Source organism: Pleurodeles waltl, chromosome 4_2 (genome assembly GCF_031143425.1).
Source record: "Pleurodeles waltl isolate 20211129_DDA chromosome 4_2, aPleWal1.hap1.20221129, whole genome shotgun sequence".
Taxonomy (NCBI): domain Eukaryota; kingdom Metazoa; phylum Chordata; class Amphibia; order Caudata; family Salamandridae; genus Pleurodeles; species Pleurodeles waltl.
Genome location: NC_090443.1, coordinates 345,734,370 through 345,756,249, shown reverse-complemented (window position 1 = coordinate 345,756,249; position 21,880 = coordinate 345,734,370). Strand labels below are relative to the sequence as shown.

General features: G+C 47.7%; 1 protein-coding gene across 2 annotated transcripts in view; it reads right to left on the bottom strand.

Annotated features, from left to right (window-relative positions):
• The window catches only part of LOC138292690 (cytochrome P450 2D15-like), a 389,602-nt gene that overhangs the window by 228,455 nt on the left and 139,267 nt on the right, over positions 1-21,880 (bottom strand). The window lies entirely within an intron of this gene.

The following is a 21,880-nucleotide window of genomic DNA, read 5'->3' as shown; positions in this document are numbered from 1 at the left end:
CTGTGCAGGAGTAGCTATACAATAAAAATAAAAATAAAAAAGACAAATTGTAAACAATGTCCTGAACAAACACTTCTTCGAAAGTAGGTAGTGGGTGGCACAGTAGCACTACATTTCTGTTCCCCTAGAGACATTGAAATTTGATATGAATATTATTAGGAAAGTCACAAGGCTATTTTCTATTTGTTTACCCACACATGCCTCATATGAAAAGCACTGGCTGTCTGGTAGGAAATAATTAATGCAGAATAACACCAGATTAAAAAAGAACTGTGATTTCATTTTTTTCTTTTAAAGTTGGCTTGACTACATGGTAACTAAACAGACACATTTAGTGGAAAAATACAAATGAATTACCTCTCATTTATGATGAGTAAAGGATTATGTACTATGGAGTACAAGTTGTTGTGCCAAATTATTGGAGGCATGCTAGCCAGTGCTTTGAGTTCTTTGCTACTCTCTACAGCTGGGGCAGCTGTAGCTGACAATTATCTATATTTAATTCAATGGCCCTGCTCCTCCCCAAATGCCTTTCCCTTTGTTTCTACCCTGACTCCAAAGAGGCAGATGAATAAATAAAATACGTCATGCATGTCATGTATAAAATGCAGAAATATTTATCCTGTCCGCCGTAAGTAGATGGTGGGAAAAACAATGCAGGGCATTGCAGGGAAAGGAATGGGCTATGCAGATTGTATTTAGCACGTTCGCCACAGAGTATCCCTTACACTAAACTTGAAAATCAATCGGCACTTACTAGTCCCACTTTACTCTTTGGCCTTGCCCGCCATCACAAATTCTTCCCAACAAATTCATTGACTGGGCAGTAAGGAAAGGAAACTTGACATACTCTACTGCAGAGTAAGGAAGAGGGAGTAGGTAGGTAGGTAGAGCTTTTGCTAAATAAGAATAGAGGAGCATCACTTATCATCAATTCATTATGTGCCTAAGCTTTAGCTTATTCAGTCACTGTATAGCGAAAGTCTAAAGGGAAAAATCTGAACTGGAGTAAAATCGATCTGTTATGGGAATACTGGACTGCACTTCTTAGGTCAAAGGGTAGAGAAATGCCATGGGCAGGGAGGGGGCTGATGAATGATGATGGGCTACATGTCTGCCTCATTTAACAAATACAGTGAGTCAAGGGATTAGAACACAAATAAAAAAAATAACACTTTTAACAAAAGCTTTGATAACCATAAATGATAACACAAAGTAAGCGAAGTAGGTGAGCAGCATGCCCCTCTACAGAAGAGCTCCCTTCTTTATTCATCCATGTAATTATTCAATCATTCTTTCATTCTTTCTACTATATTCACCCATAGCCACCATGATTTAAGTTTTACTTTCATTCATCCAGTCTTCCACCCAAATTTACAATCCTTTATCTATCCATTCAGTACCCACTATTCACCATTTCTTTTAATCAGTCTTTTACCCACCCATCCATTTACCCAATACTCACCCTCATATCCTTTTTCATCCACTCATCCATCCTTTCTTTTCACTCTTTTCACCCATCCTTTCTTTTAACCTTCCATTTGTTCAGGTTTCCATCAAGCCATCATTATTAGCGTACATTATGGTGCTCATTCCAACCCTGGCGGTCGGTGTTAAACCTGTGGCCAAATCTCAAACAGGCTGGCGGGAAAAAAAATGGAATTCCGACCCTGGCGGAAACCGCCAACAGAGACCGCCACATTACCACAACGGCGGCACAAACAAACAGGGCGGCGGTCACCGCCAACAGACAGGTGGGAGACAATGTACCGCCCACTGTATCACAACCTACCAACCCGCCACCTTTTTCGGGGCGGTTGCCCCGCCGATAAAAACACGGCGGAAACAGCAATTTCGAAGGGAAAACGCTCACCTCCACACACGAGGAATGAGGACAGCATGGAACTCGAACTCCACATACTCCCAGTGATAGTGTTCCTACTCCTCTACCAGGAGCACGAACGCCTGCACAGAAGACAACAGTGAGTACTGCACCTACGACACAGGGGAGAGGGGAGAAGAACATATTACGGGTACACACATACGCAACACACCCACCCTCACCCACTACAACACACACATCAATGCGTAGCAACACATCAGAGTGACACCCCCCAAACCCCTGGAAGAATGCAAATACAAAAGGAAATGATTCTAAACATTGGAATATATTGTATTACAGGCCAAAAAATATATATACACATAGAAAACTCTTATATACATAAATGTACAAGTCCGAGCATTGTAGCAGGCATTGTGCGTGGACCACTGGGCCCAAATCACATGGGCAAAGCCCACACAAGATACCTGACTCCAACGGAGAGAACACTGAAGGGGCATCAGATAGCAAAACTACAGGCACCTCAGGGGGAAGGGAAGGGGGGGCACCTCAGCCAGATGAGTGACCGACGCCAGATCCACGAGGGGCCTCCATGGCCACTGTTCAATCCTGGGGAGTGCAAAGCCACAGTCTCACAAGTCTCTACAGTGGGTGGGTTGCCCACTGGACCATCCTGGGGAGTGCAAAGCCACAGTCTCACAAGTCTCTACAGTGGGTCGTTTGCCCACTGGACCATCCTGGGGAGTGCAAAGCCACAGTCTCACAAGTGGATAACAGTCTCCACTGGTTCTGGAGGGGGACTGGTGCCCAGAGTGCTTCATGCAGCCCTGCCCGACAGAGATGCGGGCCAGCCCCTGACGCTCATGGGGCAGCGGTGCTTGAGACGGCGGTGCCCAGTTCAGCGGTGCTTGAGACGGCGGTGCCCAGTTCAGCGGTGCTTGAGATGAAGGGCCCAGTTCAGCGGTGCTTGGGATGAAGGGCCCAGTTCAGCGGTGCTTGGGATGAAGGGACCAGTTGAGCGGTGCTTGAGATGGCGGTGCCCAGTTCAGCGGTGCTTGAGACGGCGGTGCCCAGTTCAGCGGTGCTTGAGACGGCGGTGCCCAGTTCAGCGTTGCTTGAGACGGCGGTGCCCAGTTCAGCGGTGCTTGGAATGAAGGGCCCAGTTCAGCGGTGCTTGAGATGGCAGTGCCCAGTTCAGCGGTGCTTGAGATGGCGGTGCCCAGTTCAGCGGTGCTTGAGACGGCGGTGCCCAGTTCAGCGGTGCTTGAGACGGCGGTGCCCAGTTCAGCGGTGCTTGAGATGAAGGGCCCAGTTCAGCGGTGCTTGGGATGAAGGGCCCAGTTCAGCGGATCTGGCCATGGCGTGGAGGTCATTTGCCACCTGTCCTGTGGCTGGCGGAGCCTTCCTGCCCATCTGTCCTGTGGCTGGGGGGGCCTTCCTGCCCATCTGTCCTGTGGCTGGCTGGGCCCTCCTGCCCATCTGTCCTGTGGCTGGCTGGGCCCTCCTGGGCTGCAGTGCCGGGCCTGTTGGTGGCCTCCTGCCCACCTGGGATGGGGCTGGCGGGCCCTCCTGGCCAGCTGGGCTGATGGCGGTGTTGTCGGGCGTGCTGCCCTTCCCAGCCCTTCCCTGATCGCCTGTGGCCCTTCCCCACCTTGGGCGGTGTGCCAGCTGTCTCCACACTTCCTGCCGGAGCCATGGTAGGGGTTTTAGTCCCTGGTGTTTTAACCCTCTCGCGCCGGCCACTGCCTATCTTTGTAAGTTTCTCCGGGGGTGGGCTGCCCGTGCCTTGGCTCCGTACTGAACTTGCTGCCCTGGAGGGTGGGGGACTCCACAGTCCATGGCAGACTGTCATGACAGGGCCCGGTTGTGTCGTGGCTGAGGTGCTGACTGTAGTCCTATGACATGGACGGGGTGGGGGAGTTGGTGGAAAGAGGTTAAGTTTGGACAGGAAAAGCTTTTTAGGAGCAGTGGGACGGGTAGGTGTAGTGGGTATGGGAGTGGAGGAAGAGGTTGTGGTTGTAGGAGTTTGAAGTCTGGTGTCTTTGGGCGCAGGTGCTTGGGCTGGAGACTGTCGTGAGGTGGATGGCTGTTGGGTGGGTGGCTGCCTGCGTTTGTGTATCTTGGAAGAGGGGGTCACAGACACACTGGGAGAGGACACAGGGGACGTGTAAATGGTAGTGGGGGTGGTGACTGCACGTGTGCGGGGGGTTCTGGTGTGTGTGCTGGTGATGGACGTAGTGGCTGAAGATGTTGTGCATGCAGGTGTGAGTGGAGATGTGACAGGGAGGGAGGAGGGAGACGAGGAGGAGGGGGACACAGTGGAGGCAGTGGATGTGGGTATGTCTGCATGTGGATGTTGCTTGTGTGAATGCCTGCGTGTTGTGTGGTGCTTATGTCTGGCTGAGCTTCCCTTGGGTGTTGAGGTGTGTGCAGGCTGGTCTGATGGTGTGTCAGGGATAGGCAGAGGTACAGGTGATAGGGTATGGGTGGAGGAAGTTGGAGGGGGGAGGCTAGAGACAGGGACAATGGCTGCCATCAGTGCTGAGGCCAGAGTCTGGAACGATCGCTGAAGGGCAGCCTGACCAGAATGAATGCCCTCCAGGTATGCATTACTCTGGTGCACCTCTCTTTCGACACCCTGGATGGCATTCAAAATGGTAGACTGGCCAACAGTGAGCGTCATCAGGAGGTCAATGACTTCCTCACTGAGGGCAGCAGGGGTGACTGGGGCAGGGCCTGAGGTGCCTGGGGCGAAGGAGATGCCCACCTTCCTGGGTGAGCGGGCACGGGCCAAACGCTGAGGGGCTGCTGGGAGGGCGGTGCTGGTGCGGTGGGTGGCGGCTGTACCTGTTGTTGTGGGGGGCACAGATGGTGCCGCCACCACAAGGGAGCTCCCTTCAGAGGACGAGTCTGTGTCGCGGATGTCTGTCCGAGTCCCCGCTGTGGAGCTCCCCTCGCCCTCTGTCCCACTGGTGAATTCGGAGTCCATTGCATGGCCCTCCATGGCCATGTGGGATGCAGCTCCCTCGTGCTCTGATGCCACTTCTCCTCCGCCTGATGATGCTAATGCACACATGAACAGGAAGACCACAAAAAAAAGGGGGGGGGGGAAGAAAATAAAGACATGTTGAGTGCATGCATTGGCGACACCGTTGGCGGACAGGACAGACACAGAAGCCCCCTGCACTACGCCGCGCACTTGGGGTCGACCACTCAATCCGTGGGACATGGCCTACAAGCCTATGGACGACATCTGCACACATAGATGACACAGGGCCATGATTAGCTGTACTTGGCACCCTACAGAGGTGGGGGGCAGGAGCACAGGGCCATGCCTTACGGAGGGGCCTAGCCTACAGAAATCGCCCTGGCCTAGGGATAGCCACAGCCCTCCTCCCCCACCCAGACACCTCCACTACGTGCAAAGTCACCAGGATGAGAGTGTACTCACCCCCTTGTGCCTGCTGTGATGTCCTCACGCGCCCATCCAAATCTGGGTAGGCCACCGCCAGGATCCGGGACATCAGGGGGGTCAAAGTCCGACTGGCACCCCTCCCACGTTGGGAGGCCATCCCCAGCTGAGCCTCCGCTGTCTTCCTGCTCCAGCGTCGGATGTCCTCCCATCTCTTCCGGCAGTGGGTGCCCCGTCTGTGGTGGACCCCCCAGGGTCCGGACGTCCTTGGCGATGGCACGCCAAATATCGATCTTCTGGTGGGCGCTTACCTATGTGAAATGTACAGGGGGAGAAAAATAGTCATCACCTTCTGCATGCTCAATGTTAGTGGCCCCCCATCCCTACCCTTGCCATGTGGCACATGCTCTCATCCGTTGTTTGATGCATGCCTCAATCGCTCCCCTCCCCACCATCTTTCATCCACCCCACTCAACACAGGCATTGCCCACAAAGCATGGTCCCAGTGTACTTACCTGTTGGTTTGGAGGACCGTGGAGTAGCGCATACTGGGGGAGGACCCCATCCACAAGTTTCTCCAATTCCTGAGCAGTGAAGGCAGGGGCCCTTTCCCCAGTCGCATGAGCGATTGTCTCTTCCAGACCGAGGTCACAGCAGCACTTGCAGTGTAGGTCCTCTCCTGTCGAAGATCAGGTATCGAGTGATGAAGCAGATAGAAAATGGCGGTCACGCCCACGGCGGTGCGTACCGCAGTGTTTCTTTACCGCGACCGCCGGCGCACATCATCATTGGCTCCTGAGACCCATAGGGTTCAATGTTAACCAATGCTGCTTTGCGCCGCGGTCTTCGACCGCCTATCGCCACGGTGTGCCACGCCAGCGCATTTACCTCACATCCCATTGTTGCACTTCACAGGTCAGGCAGCCGCCATTTCAGGGGCCCACATGGCTTTCTTTCTACTGCGTCACACATACCTAGGCCTTGCATCAACACTCATACAAACCATTCAATGCATTGTGAATCGTGTTATGTGCAAGCTGTGGTTACGTACCTCTGAGTTGGTTGACTCTGTGCTCGCTGTTGTCCTTCATAGGCACCGTCCGCTGGGACATGCGAGGAGATGGAGGAATCTTCCCGTGTACAGACCGCTGGTGGACCTGTCGACAATGGAGGAAAGACATGTCATACTGACATACAGGCTTGACCGAGCCACTATTCATGAACTGTGTGCCCAGCTGGAGCCAGACCTGATGTCACCAACCCACAGGGATCCCCCCTCTAGTGCATGTTCTGTCAGTGCTCCATTTCCTTGCAAGTGGGTCATTTCAAACAACAGTGGCCATATCATCAGGGATGTCTCAGCCTATGTTTTCCAAGGTGTTGTCCAGAGTGTTGTCTGCCCTGCTGAAACACATGCGGAGCTACATCGTTTTTCCTGAGGTGGGGGATTTGCCTACAGTGAAGGCTGACTTCTATGCTCTTGGATATATCCCCAACATCATAGGTGCCATTGATGGGACACATGTGGCTTTGGTACCCCCCAGCAGGAGTGAACAGGTGTACAGAAACAGGAAGAGTTATCATTCGATGAATGTACAGATGGTGTGTTTGGCAGACCAGTACATCTCCCATGTTAATGCCAAGTTCCCTGGCTCAGTGCATGACGCGTACATCATGCGGAATAGCAGCATCCCTTACGTGATGGGTCAACTCCAGAGGCACCGTGTGTGGCTAATTGGTGACTTTGGTTACCCCAACCTGTCATGGCTACTGACCCCAGTGAGGAATCCCAGGACAAGGGCAGAGGAACGGTACAATGAGGCCCATGGGCGAACTAGGAGGGTGATCGAGCGGACCTTCGGCCTCCTGAAGGCCAGGTTCAGGTACCTGCATATGACAGGTGGATCCCTATTGTACTCACCAAAGAAGGTGTGCCAGATCATCGTGGCCTGCTGTATGCTTCACAACATGGCTTTTGACGCCAGGTGCCTTTTCTGCAGGAGGATGGTCCAGATGGTGGTATTGTAGCAGCTGTGGAGCTTGTGGAGAGTGAAGACGAGGAAGCCGAAGAGGACGACATAGACAACAGGAACACAGTAATACAGCAGTATTTTCAATGACACACAGGTAAGAATCCACACCGGCATATTACATATACTTAACCACTACTACGTCTCTACTGTCTGTCCTTTTCCCCCAGTGTATGGTAACTGAGTTATGACTTTCCCTTCCGATTTCAGAGATGTGGGCCCCACTGCGTGACATCTGCTTTGTTTCCCCATGGACTACAGCTGTGTGACAGTGGTATGTTGGCATCACAATGTAAATATGCATTTTGGCACGGTAATGTCTAATACATTTGTACAAAATCACAGCCAGACTCCTGAATTTTTTATGCAATTACTGTGTTTATTTCAGTGCTCTATATTGGTGGGTGGTTGCAAATCGGTGAGGGGTGATGGTGGAGGATTGTCCATGGCAGAGTCCAGACTATTATTATCAGAGGTGCATTGTCCAAATGCCTGTGGAAAGTGGAGCATGGGCAGTTTAAGGATGGACAGGGTGACAATGTGGGACAGTGGGATGACAATCAGGGAGGTATCCTTTCCTGGTGGGGGTCTTGGCATCTTACTCTGTCTTCTTCCTGGATCTCAGGGCCCGCTTGCGGGGTGGTTCTCCTTCTGCAGGAGGTGGGGTGCTGGTGGCCTGTTGATCCTGTGGCGGGGCCTCCTGTCCACTAGCGCCGGCAGAGGTGGTAGGCAGTTCATTGTCCATGCTAGTGTCAGGGGCCCTTTGTGGTGCCACAGTGTCCCGCAATGTGGTGACTACCTGATTCAGAGCCCCTACAATGGTGCCCAGGGCGGAACTGATGTTTCATAGTTCCTCCCTGAAGCCCAAATACTGTTCCTCCTGCAGAAGCTGGATCTCCTGAAACCTGGACAGGACCGTCGCCATCGTCTCCTGGGAATGATGGTATGCTCCCATGATGGAGGAGAGGGCCTCGTGGAGAGTGGGTTCCCTTGGCCTGTCCGCCCCCTGTCGCACAGCAGCCCTCCCAGTTCCCCTGTGTTCCTGGGTCTCTGTACCCTGGACCGTGTGCCCACTACCACTGCCCCCAGGTTAACCTGGATGCCCTGTAGTGGTGGACACACAGCTGATTGACGTGTCCTGGGGACAGAGGTATGGGCCCGCTGGGTGGGTGCTGTGCTGGTGTTCCCAGAGGGGGGAAGGTCTGCTGTGGACTGTGGCTGTCTGAGGGGAACCGACTGTCCCGAGGTCCCGATGGGCCGGGCTGGTCATCTAGATCCAGGTCGACAGAGGTGCTGTCCTCACTGTGGGCCTCTTCTGGGGATGGAGTGGACATTTGTGGACCCTCCTGCGCGGTGACGTGGCGTTCGGGTCCTGCAGGGGTATAAAAGTATGGTTATTGCATCTGTGTGTTTCATAGCGTACAATGGGTGGGTGCCCGTGTACCCCAGTGCTGGCATTCCCGTGTGGGGGCTTTTGTGACAGTGGTTTGGGGGTATATGGGTATGTGCAGTGGGCATGCTTTGGTGATGGGTGTCCATGCTTTGTGGTCGCATGCAGGGCTTGGGTTTGGGATGGGTGGGTTGTGATGGTGAGACATTTGCAAGGAGTAGGTGTGATGGGGGTGAGGGTGGGGGTATGAGTTGGCATGCTGGTGGGGTGGGGAGGATGAAGTAGTAAAGATGAGACTTACCAGAGTCCATTCCTCCAGCTACTCCTGCGAGGCCCTCAGGATGCAGGGTCGCCAAGACCTGCTCCTCCCATGTTGTAAGTTCTGGGGGAGGAGGTGGGGGTCCGCCGCCAGTCCGCTGCACCGCGATGTTGTGCCTGGATACCATTGAACGCACCTTCCCCCGTAGGTCGTTCCACCGCTTCCTGATGTCGTCCCTATTTCTTGGGTGCTGTCCCACAGCGTTGACCCTGTCGACTATTCTGCTCCATAGCTCCATCTTCCTGGCAATGGTGGTGTGCTGCACCTGTGTCCCGAAGAGCTGTGGCTTTACCCGTACGATTTCCTCCACCATGACCCTGAGTTCATCCTCAGAAATCCTGGGGTGTCTTTGCGGTGCCATGGGGTGGTGTGGGTGATGTGTGGGGTGGATTGTGTGGTGCTAAGTGTGGTGATGTGTATTGGTGTGTTGTGTGAAGTGCGTGGTAATATTGCTGGGTGAAAGTAAAATGCGTGTCTGGGTGCTCGGATCTCTATTTCTCTGTGCGTGGTCCCGATTCTGTAGGAGTGGGGGTTGGAGGGTGGTGTGGGTGTGTGTTTTATATTGTAATGGGTGTGTGGGAGTGTTGTTTGTATGTGTATCAGGTGTGTATATTTTGAATTGTCCAATGTGGTTGTGTTTTGTAAGTGTGTGTGTATTTTGAGCGCGGAGGTGTGTACCGCCAATGGAATACCGCGGTTGAAAGACCGCCGCATGGATTCGTGTGTCGTGATAGTGTGGGCGTATTTCTGTTGGCGTGACGGTGGAGGTTTGGTCATCGCCAGTTTCTCACTGCCCTTTGGTGTGGCGGACTTTTGTGGATGTCTGTATTTTGGCGGTTTGCCTGTTGTGGGTCAGAATGACCGTGGCGGTTTACCGCGGCCGCGGCGGTATGTTGGCGGTCTTCTGACAGCGGTAAGCCGATTTTACCGCCAAGGTTGGAATGACCCCCTATGTGTGCTTTTGCTGAGTTGCAGATAGAAGAAGCCACAAGTAGCCCAACCACAGCTGTAGCTGTAATGCGGGGGTGGGTTCACAAATCTGATCATGACGATGCCTTTGTAGCTAGTGAGTAATAGTAATTGTCAATAAGCAAGGATTACGATTTACCATCGCCCGTCCCTGCCCCCGTGTCTCCCCATGCTCCATCTGCTCCTTGCAGCGGTTCAACTTGAGCCAGCTCCAATGGTTTCACTGGTCAGTGTGGCTAGCAAAAAATAGTAAAGAGTTTTTAGATGTCAGGTACACCTCCCTTTCTTAATCTTTTTAATCCAAAAAATTCAGCTGCAATACATCATTACAGTTCGGGTAGCACTGCAGTATCTTCTATCAAAAATATCACTCTGGGCATTTTGTTTGAATGTTAGAAAAGCCAAGAAGTCAAGCCAGCCAAAAGCTTTGCTTAATGGAGGGGCAGAGCTATAGGCTATGATGATGATGACTCGGAATCATTGAAGCGCAATGAAGGGATGGAATACAAAATGGTCAATGAAAGACAGAAAAAAAGATAATGCAGGGATAACAGGAATTAAACAAAACTTGGATAGGGGAATTGGAAAAAGGGAGACAGTATAAACAATGTAAACAAGGCAAAATGTAAAGTAGTGTAAAAGTGGGGAGATGTAAAAGTTAGGGAAATAATATTTATATGAAATAATAAGACTTAATGGTATGAGCAGAGCTGTCAGCTGCCTCCCGAGATCCTGCTAGACTCGCCTATGAAGTGCCCCTCTTCTTGCCCTTGAGTGCTGATGTAAGAAATAAAGTATATTAAAAAAATACATTAGTGGTACCGTTTATCTCCACAAAATTATTACATAACAAGCAAATGCAATAACATTGAAATTAAATCAGATCGCCTATGGTACTATTATGATCAACTATCGTTAAGTTGGCTATATTCTTAAAATCCCTATTCCAAATTTCCATAACAAAAACTACATTTGGAACTAATGCATTGCAAAGAATGACCTTTGATTTTATTCTCATTTCTCAACACCAGCTCAGTCTCTGTTTTTTGCAATACAAAGATGCATACTTTTATCACAGTAAAATTGCTTGGGGCTGTACATGCTACATAAAGTCACAGAGAATGCTAACTTACTGATATCACTAATTCACTATGGAGACAGGAGGACAGAGAAGTCTGCGTTGCAATGGCTTATTAAATAATCAGCCAAAGCGAGGGAACACTAGTGTGATGATGTAGCACTGAGCACCTACCTAGCTCTAACTGGATTACATAATAAATAATATTCTAACATAAACTGAACATAGGTCAAGCAGGTCCTGCTCGCAGTTGATCATATCTGCCCAGTGGTGAGTCAGCTGCTGAGTGGTGCGCTGGACCTGGGTGGTGGCCGTGACACACCGGCGCACCCTAGCTCATCGCAGCCAACGCTCCTGCATGGGGTAACCACTGCCAGGCCTGCCGCTTGCTGCCAACATAGAGAGGAGGTGGTGCTGCACATAAAAGACAGGTGTTACCACTTCCGAAAAGAATGGCCGGGGCTGCAACCCTTGGCAGTGCCACCGCACACAAGGTAGGCAGCTGCTGGCTGTCCGGGAGGCCTGGTGCTGCCGCTCCCTGATCACCGACACCACCCTGCTCTGCCATGGTGCTGGGTGAAGAAGAAAATAATTTAAAGGCGAGGAGGAAGGAAGAAAAGGGAAAAAATAAACAAAAATAGAAAAAGTCATGAAAAAAACTGACAGTTTTTTTTAAAACATAAAAATACAGAAGCACAAAAAGAGCCGCTAATAAAATAAATAAAAATGACAGGTAGATTAATTAGGAGGTTGGAAGATTGCAAAGATAAATTGGGGATGAAAAACAGGCCCAGCACCAGAAACAGCTAAAAACAAGATAGCCACACCCATGCAAACCACATGGGACCGTTCATGCGTGATTTTGAACGCAAGTATGTACTTTGCATTTGATGCCAAACGCAACATGAATGGGTGCTACGATAAACTCTGCATTGCGCGCTCCACCCTGGTGTAATCTACACACACCCATATAAAGGATTGTACAACCCAGTATGTGACTAAAAACCACTCACAGATATAATTAGAATTCAAGGTAGTGCCCTGGGACTAGAGTCCATTGATGCCTCAAAACACAGAGACAGAAATAAACACAGAGACAGAAGTCTGGTACGATAAAAGCAGGGTCCATCAGCAACTAGGCAGGGGATACACAAGAATTGTCTTAGAGCCTTGTTCTCTCCCTTTTCAAGAGCTCCCCAAGTGTTACATGTAGCTCAATAGGCTTGTCAAGCCTGCCAACAGCCTCCACTCTGAATATTCCGTGGAGTTCAGAAAAGTCACCTATGCCCATTCAGCTCAGTCTTATGTTAATTAGCGTTTTGTCAGTCAAATGGTAAATTTTTAAAAGTTACTTTTTGTTAATATTTATTAACAATCCAACTTCCCTATTGAATTAGATTTTTAATAATTATTAAAAATATTGTCTTCATTATTTTTTTAGCTGTTCTAATTCCTGAGATGCAGTATTATTATTTTAATCTGTACTATGGTTTTCTACATAGCATAGCTAGGCCTGCCACATTGAATATAGCTTTTAGTGCCTTTCCTTGTCACTGTAGGGACGTGGTAACATACATTTTCTCCATGTCCTACTTTTAAATACCATGTGCCCTACCTTGTGCGTTATAAGGCTTACATATGGGTGACATACTAATATTTCGAAGGAAGGTTTTTACCTATTGAAAGGGGTTATTTTAACAATTGACACTGCAGCAATCACTCTACAGTGCCTGAAGCTGTTTTCCTTTTCACGTTTGTGGATGGTACAATGAGTGCTGCACTCCACAGGTGACTTTTCATGCCATGGGATTATTTCTGCATCATATATTATGGCTTTACAGAAACGTTAAATAAACCAAACATTGATTAACAACTTTCTACATGTTTTATCGGTCAGAGCACATACACTGGGCACAAGACAACAGTGCCCCTATGTGCAGAGTCTACCATGATCATGATTCTGAACAGTAATCGCAGGAGTGTCAGCAGCCCACTGATTTCAGGTCACACAGAATACTTTCTATAATCATCTGCTCATGTTGACCCAACTCATAGGAGACACTGAATTTCACTCCTCCTGGACCGTTACTCCTCCTTCAGGGTTAGCAGGATCCTTCCCTCTCTAAATGCGTAGGCTGGCTTCTATTCACTCTACAAAGATGATCAGCTCTTGCAGCAATGACTCGACACAGGTGATGACTACTCACTTCTGAGAAGCGGAGTATCAGGCAGATACTATCTGGTTGCACAGCCGTCCTTCAAATACTCTGCAAAGCTTTCCCTTCCTTGGTTCAACAGAAATTGTAACTGAAGCAATAAGTGATTCAGAGGGTTTCACTTTTATACAGTCAAAGGAGTCAGCAGATTTCCTTTCAAATGTACTTTTCAGGCTGCTTTCCAGATACAGCTTTTGCTTAATGTGATGCTCTTCACAGGAGGATAGTTTTCAGCGTTAAGGAGCCACAAAAGAGGCACAAAGAGGTGTGAATTTTCTGCATCTGGCTGTCATCAGCCACACTAGAGAGAGATCAGGAGAAAGACAAAAGGTTGGCCTCACCAAAGGTGTTCCTTTCATCTTGAAATACAGAAATGTCAGTCCTGACTTTCAACCCCACCATCTACCAAACAGTAGTACTACAGGAAGACTAATCAGCAGCTCCTCTCACCAAAAAGCCTAATCTAATTTCTAAAGGTAATTTGTTTCCTCATTCCAAACTTCAGTGTCCAGGTCTTCTCACTCCGGCTTCAGGAATTTCAGCAATGCACTTAAACTGTTAGGGAAAACAACCTCACCTCATCACATGGATAAGGCTATGCCAGGGATTCCAAAATGGATTTCACAGGTACATTATTTTGATTCACTGATACACACAATGCATGTACCAAGCAAGCCACATACACAAACACGCACAAAAAATCCTTTCAATGTTAGTACTAGGATTTGGTTAAGCACATAGAGGCAGAAAAATATGCGAGTGGGCCGGATAAAAAGGTATGGCTGCAACTATGGATTAGCAAAATATGGGATGGTCCCACCACCACTTTCTGTAATAAACCCACAGTAATCCACTATATAATGGGGCACGCTTGGTGCCCCCCACCAAGTCTCCAGACAGGTGTGAGGCTAGGGCAAAAATCCAATCCAAGTATTTGCAGTAAGGCATCCAAGGCAGGGGAACAAGACTGTACACCATTGTGTTAGCCATTTGTTGCATATTTTTTATGATTTGCCTGTGCTAATACTCTATTAATCACTACAATATTTGCTTGCCGTTCTCATACCCTAGGGTACTGCTTAATAAATATTTATTGATATGTAAATGGGGTGTTTTTGTGACATTTCAGTACCGAGTGGGGGAGCCACCAAATATGCCCTACAAGGGTTTCAGGCAAGTGTGAGCAATCTTAATACTGACCTACCCACATGAAATGAGTGGGTCACTGATACCCCACGCTATTTTCTCTTCTGTGTGGGACAAACGAAAACTACAGAAAGGCCAATTCTTTGACATGTTGGCATGCATCAAGGATCTAGGTATATTGATTTATTATTCTGTGTAAGGAAATCGGTTCTGCCCTCCAAATCGGCACGCTTTTTTTTGCTTTTTGACCACCTGGTATGTGAACTTTTCACTGTGGGTGAGTCTCACAACCTGTGACTCACCCAGGGTAAACTCATGGTAAATGGACTGCATATGTTTTACCACAAGTCTCCATCTTTTAAGATTAGGCAGCTACGATGCAGCAAGAGTAGGGGCACTTGGCTTGTTACACGTGAACATGTGTACAAACAAGTGTGAGGGCTGCGTGTGGGAAACTCCTGTTGTGCGCAGCCCAGTAACTGCACATAGGTAGCACAGTGCAACAGGAACTCTGCAGGATTAGATATTGACCAGGAGTAGGTCTCATAGTGGTAGTGTACACTCATAGGGAAAGAGTGTGGTTTACTGTACTGTCTTGTCTGCAGTGACACACCTATTGGGAAGGCTGCTTTAAAGCGCAGCTTCACTTTCCTTTGGCCTACAGAGACCAGTGACATATCAAATTGGGACATAACCCGTACATGAAATCAATTCTGCAAGTTACAAACAGATTATGGGTCATAATGGAGTGTCATATTTCTCTGGCTCTGCTCAGGATCAGAGCTCAAGTCTTCTGTCACCCTGCTCTGCTAAATTAATTACCTTTCTCTCCAGCTGCAGGAACAAAGGCCTCTCCACCCAAAGGGAGTAATTAACATTACTTGACTCAGCTTCTGAGGAGGAAAGGGAAGGAGTGGGTATGAAGGATCTGCATCAATCAGTCAGCTGTCACACTGTGCCAAGGATGGGCCTGCCCAAGCCCAATAAGCAACGGAGGGAACCCAGACCTCTGTAGCCAACACAGGAGGGGGTTCCCTTTAAACATTTTGTGATAAAGGCCCTAGGCAGTGATGTCAGTGAGGGGTGGAGCTGAGGCCCCCAGAGCAGATGTGACAAGCGACTTCTGAGTGACACCATTTTGAAATGTCCCAGCAGGTTGTGAAGGATGGTTTAGACAGGAGCGGAGAGGTGATGTGGCACCCAAGGATAGGCCTGAGGTGCCTCGCTTCTGAAACCCTCCATCCCCAGTTAAAAAGTCTTGCGCAAGGTGGAGAGCTCTTTCTTGGTTGTGATTTTCTGCTGCACACTGGGACTGGAGGCAGCAGCCATGGACAACTGGAAGGAGGAACCCCCTGCTCTCATCTGGACTAAGGACTTTAACTTCCGTTGAGCCCAGGAACAGTGAGGCACTCCCCAGGACCAGGGAAGCTGGTCACCTTACAGCCCCTGAGCCTAGTTGGGGGAAAGACTGGGCTTCTGCGCCAAGGAAGGGAGAAGCTGCAGAGGAAACTGAGGACAAAGGCTGTGCAGGGAGCACGGGGAACCAGCTTCCAGCGGAGTTCACCAACTTAGAGGTCAAGAACCCTGTGGAAATGGCTACAGGTTGTGAGGGATTGCCATCAGGACTAAAATGAGCCCATAACCACCCAAATCTATCCAATGGAGCCTGAGTTATGGCATGTGGAAGACTAGACTGACAACATTGTCACTGGATGGTGCGCATGGAGCTCTGCTGCCAGTTCTAAATATTACTCCTGGGGTGGGACAGAGCCTGGGGCTCACCACGAAGAGTGAATCCAAATTTTCCCTGGGAGGGTGTGTGTATGTGTGGGGCGCACATTACCAGACCTAAGAGGGTTTGGGGATCCCAACCTCCTTACCTGATTTAATGGAACGGAGCCCAGGATGCCCAACTTTGGGCCTCCCACCACTGCTGAGATACGGGAGCACCATCCCACTTCTGAGAAATCACCCTTGGGCCCGGGATCCCCACTTCTGGGGTCTGATAATGAAAGGAGGAAGGGGAACTGCCACTGCATGCCCCTCACCTGTGGCAGACTTGGCCCACTCCCTGTAGCTCAAAGGACGAAGTTCATGTGGCCCACCTCTCTCTTCCTTAAGAAAGCCCAATTTTGATCCCTGTTGTGGGTTGTCAGATGGAGTGTGGACCAATTTGCCCCAAATCAATATCATAAGGTAATGGAATGTTGAAAACCCACATTCTATCCAAGTGTAAGATTCCAAGCTTGCAACTTGTTCTGATTTGTGGTGTAGAATTAGTACTCCGAGTCAAGGCGGTGAATCCAGAAGTATTTATTGGTGTCCATTTGGCCAGAAGGTCAAAAATGTTTATTGCCGTTTAACTTGATTATGAGCGACATTTTGGTGGTCCCCCAGGGGTTCCCCAATGAAGTGCTGCCTTTGGGGTGCCCAGGTGGAGCAGGCACCCCCAACACCCTCCATAAAAATGAAAAGAAAAAGCTGTGTGGTGCAAGGTGTGTGGCGACAAGAATAAAAAGAAAAGAAAGGCAGCGCCTCTCCCTGGTTCAGCAGGAGGGCCTCTCATTAAATATTCACTGCTCTGGCGTAGCACCCCATAATGCCCTGCAGGGCCTGACCTGCAATAAACATTTATGCTGTTGTGAGGCCTTAGGACGAAGGGGTCACTACCAATTACATAAAAAGGAATCGAGGGGAGATGCATAGGCACCTTGGTTTCCCTAAATAAGTTTTCCCTAAGTGTTGACCCTAAGTTTGGAGGGTCCATGAAAGGATGACCCACCCAGGATTTCTCTTAAGTTTTTAAGTATTTCTATGGTTGGTGCTTGTGCTCTATAGCTAGGAGTGCTGCACTTTCTAAGGGCTAAGTTTCCTGAAAATATCTAAAAAAATATACATTCTGTACAAGAGCTTTCTAGTGGTAACGTTTATGGTTACATGCTTTGTGAACTAAATGTGATGTCTTCTAGGGGCTGTTTTTATGATTGCATTTTCACTGGTTATAAGTGATAAAAAGCACACAGACATGGTGATCATTTTAATAATGCTTTACTGAAAGAGGTATATGCTTATACACATTATTTTTGATTATTGCATGTTTTCTTAAAATGATGATATTTTGACATATGTTTTTTATCTTGAACCTTTGACCAAGTCAATGTACTTCCCTGATGTGGCTGTTGGTTGGACCTGACCCCTTTCGGAGGTTAGAGGTGATCAGACAATGTCATCACAAGGTATTTTCATCAACTTTATGTATATTTGTAAATTACTACATAGTACTGAGTAGTGTGTGTGTAATAAATGCGCTTTTTCTTATTCAAAAGAAAAGTACAGACTGGACAATCATTAATTGAGTGTTATTATTGTGTTCTAGCAAATGATGATTACTTGTTCACCAAATCTCCCTTGAGTTGGCCTTAGACTGCTCTTCTCCGCTTCCCTGAGAGAGTCAAATGCTACTATAGGGGATTTGGTTCCCAGTGCAGGGCAAATATGGACACATTACTTGTGTGGACCGCACACCTAATGGACTGTTTCCTTCCAGTTTGCTATTGAGCGATTTTATTGGTTTTCATGGCAATAGGACAATACATTTTGGGCCACATGTACAAAGATCCGGTATTGCGACTTGCAAACTGCGAGTCTTAGTGACTTGCAGTTTGCAAGTCGCAATACCGGATGTACAACAGTGTACTTTACACTGTGTGCGATTCCCAATGGGGTCGCAAATGACATACCTCAAGAATATTCATGAGGTAGGTCGCAATTTGCGACCCCATTGGGAATGGCCGCCCTCACAGGGATGGTGGCCTGCTGGAGACAGCAGACCACCATGTCTGTGACTGCTTGTAAATAAAGCAGTCTTTTTTTTTTTTTTTTAAATGCAGCCCATGTTCCTTAAAGGAAAACGAGATGCATTTCAAAATCAAAAATGAAAAGTTTTCTTTTCATTTTTTCAGAGCAGGCAGTGCTGCCATTCACAAAGAGGAAGGGGTCCCATGGTGCTAACTGCAATTGTTTCATGACCGCATTCGCGCTCACAAAAAAATCATACATACCATTTGGATTCGGTATTAGGAAGGGACGCCCTTGACCCGCCCCTTCCAAATGCCGAATCGCAAAACCCAAACTGCAATTCAGTAATAAGTTACCGAATCGCAGTTTAGGCTTTGTACATCCCAAAAAGCATTTGTCAAGTCACAAACGGGCAGATTCTGCAAATCGTCTCCTTTGTGACTTGAAAAATGCTTCGTACATCTGGCCCTTAGTGACTTGCAAACTCTGGCCTGACAAAATTAAAAAGATTTTACCTTGAGAATTATGTTTGTAAATACATCACTTTATTTTCCAAAGGGGATCTTGAGGTAGGGGCATCCACTACAGTGTTTTATGTACCTTTCGGAATGAGGGAGGGGAAAACATGAGGTATGTCAGTCCAGACAAACAATTCAATTGAATGAAGGGTGCACACAACAATGTCAACTGAAGCTTGCAGAGAAGGGGCAAACATATGGAAGATAGCACAAAGCAGAGAGGTAAAGATTCAAACAGCAAGAAACGTGATGGGTTGATTTAGAATTTGCCTGAGAGAATACTCCATCACAATAGCAATAGATTACCCTCTGTGCCAAACTCTCAGTCCGCCTTCCTTGTTTAGAGGTTGGGCGGACCACCAGTGTATACTGATAGAGTAAAATTTACTCCATCTGCGTAAATACAAGCCATCAGAGGTAAGCCATCCAACCAGCCACCCTATTTAGAGTGGGCGCTGGATGGCTGTTTTTTTACATCCATCTGTCAAAGTGTGGTATATCTTGGTGGTGAGGGACAGTGAAAAAAGAAAAATGACCTTACAACATCTGAGAAATGTCCCATGGTGTGGGGGCAATTGTTTTTATTTTTCAAAAACAGACTCCTGGTTTGGGAACATGCTTGTGAGAAATAAAAAAACTTTGGAAAAGTCTGATGGCCAGCCTTCATGTTTAATGGAGGTGTCAGTCAAGTTTTCCTACCTAGACAGGTTCCAGAGAATGTATGAAGATGTCCACAGGCTTGGCAGACATCTTTAGATTTAGCATACAAACTAAAGGCAGGGTGGCAGAAACAAAGTCCTCTACCACCATGTTTGCCTTTAATCTGTGTGCCAAACTGTAAACCACGCCCTTAGGCTTTTACAGTCAGTGTGATGTCAATTTAACTGGAGATTTTCTTAAGAGACAAAGACAACGAGCAAATACAACAGCATTTGTCTAACTGACTGGAATATTAACTAGAGGTAGAAGTTCAAAAATAGAACAGGCGAGTGAAGGAACAAATAAATACCACACAAAAGTAGAGGAGGAATTGTTTAAGCGGAGGATGAGACACATAAATTGACATATTAGTTAGCTGTTCAGTAGCTTACTTAGTATGCATTTTAAAATACCAAGTATGTCTGTGAATTCACGTCTCTGTTCTGCCTCAATTGAATCAACCTTTCTTTACAGAACTTGAATGCTGTGCTCTGTAAATTCTCTCTTAGAAGTTTGGAACACCATTCATCTATGGTGTCATATGATGCCTTCTCCAATCATAATTATGCCACGACGAGTGGTCTGGAGCAGTATCTTGGCAGGGAGGATACTGCTATGGACCATTTCTCCGGCCCCAAAAGTACAAGATCAGCAAACTCAAGACGTGGTATTTCCTAGCCTGGACACCAGACTAGACTCAGTGTGTGATCTTGATTGGGCTATACTACTCCTGCACAGTGCGGGAACTGCAGATGTTCCAGCCTGCTCTACCCTCACCAGCTCTGCTCTCCCTCTGGCCCCTAGCCACCCGCACCAGTTACACAACGGATCTAAAGAAATCCCCCTCTCCCATTTACCACCTGCTTCAATGTGGTGGTAAGTGGATGTGGATTTGGATCCATGTGTTACTCCCAGTTCCAGTGGAAATAACATGTAATCATCATATTTAGGTTCAGCAATACCAGCCAGAATCACAGATTCCAGCCCAACAGTATCACTGCACCTAAAACTGAGAAACGTATAATGATGCCCTAAGAAGAAAACTAGGTTGTTTGAAGCAATGAAACATGTTTGCCCTCCATTGTTTGTGCTGTCATAGCCCCAAAAAAGCACAGCAAAGGTTGGTCTGTTACTAGAGCACATTTGAGCATGGATCGCAGGAAGCGCAATCCTTTACTCATCCCAAATAAAAAACAAATCATGCAGCCATGATGTGATATACAATAATCCATGAATGTGAATTCAGCTGGAGGTAGGAGAAGTGATCTCATTAGCCCTGTACCACCCCACCCAATTATGATGACATCTCATGAAATTCAATTTCATTATTTCTTTTCCAATCTCATTACAGGGTGCATATTTCTTTATTCTTTGAGCCTAATAAGATCATGGGACGTGACATCACTAAATGTAAAAACTGCTATTATACTTATATTGTTAATAAATTAAGACCACCAGTTTTATAAAGCAGATAATGTTTCCTTAAGTTGACAAACATACAGTAAGATGCTCCCATAATGCTCTTGAGGTGCAGTCTTGATATGGTAGCACAGCAATCATGTACAGCTAGATGCAATCATCATGTACCAGACATGAGCATATAACAACAGGCAATACCTTAAATCCTCAAGTACACCACTGTATGGCAAATAGTAAATTTCAGCATCACAAACATAGGCACAGCTTCATTACCCAGTCTCTGTTTCAAAGAGGTAGGCAAAGCAATGATATGTCAAGACACAACCATCATATATGTCCATCTGCATATTTATTAGCTTACATACACCCTCAAATGATTTACAGTTGTGTGAAAAAATTGCCTATTATATCTCTTGTTGGCCTCTAACACCCAGATATAGCTACCTATGCCGGCATAAAGGCCTGTACACAGGTATAGCCACTTGTACAGCACCTCATCAAATGCCCAAGCACAACCTTAAAATCACAGGAGCTTAATTCATCCATGTTTTACCTTCCACTCCCCAGCAGATCCTATGGATCCTGAGCAGAAAGGCCTTCGGAAGCCTGCGATAGGGACAGGCAGAGTAGAAATTAGTGTAGCTCTTCAACCAGCATTACTATCTTTCCCCCCACAAACTTCAGTATTGGTGGCACTGCTGAGGTTGAGAGCTTCTCCAGTGCATTCCAATGTTGAATGGCAGTAGGACAAGCAGGACGAGCATCAGGCGAAGAGGAACTCTCAAAAGTTCAGTTTTCATTTTGATGCAACTGCAGCACAGGTACAAAAGAAGAGGCCTGAGCTCTTGGGGCCTGTCCCAAAACACCCTCCTATTTGAGGATGAATAGCTGGGGAACAAGAGAACAAAAATTCAGAAAGTAAACTCTGCTCTAGGAAAAGCCAGTTTGATTTCTGTCCTTGCATTTGTCGTCGTGAACCTGAAGTCGCAGCTGTAATAAAAGGTTTACCATCAGTTGAATCATAGTTACTAGTTCCATTTTCTTTT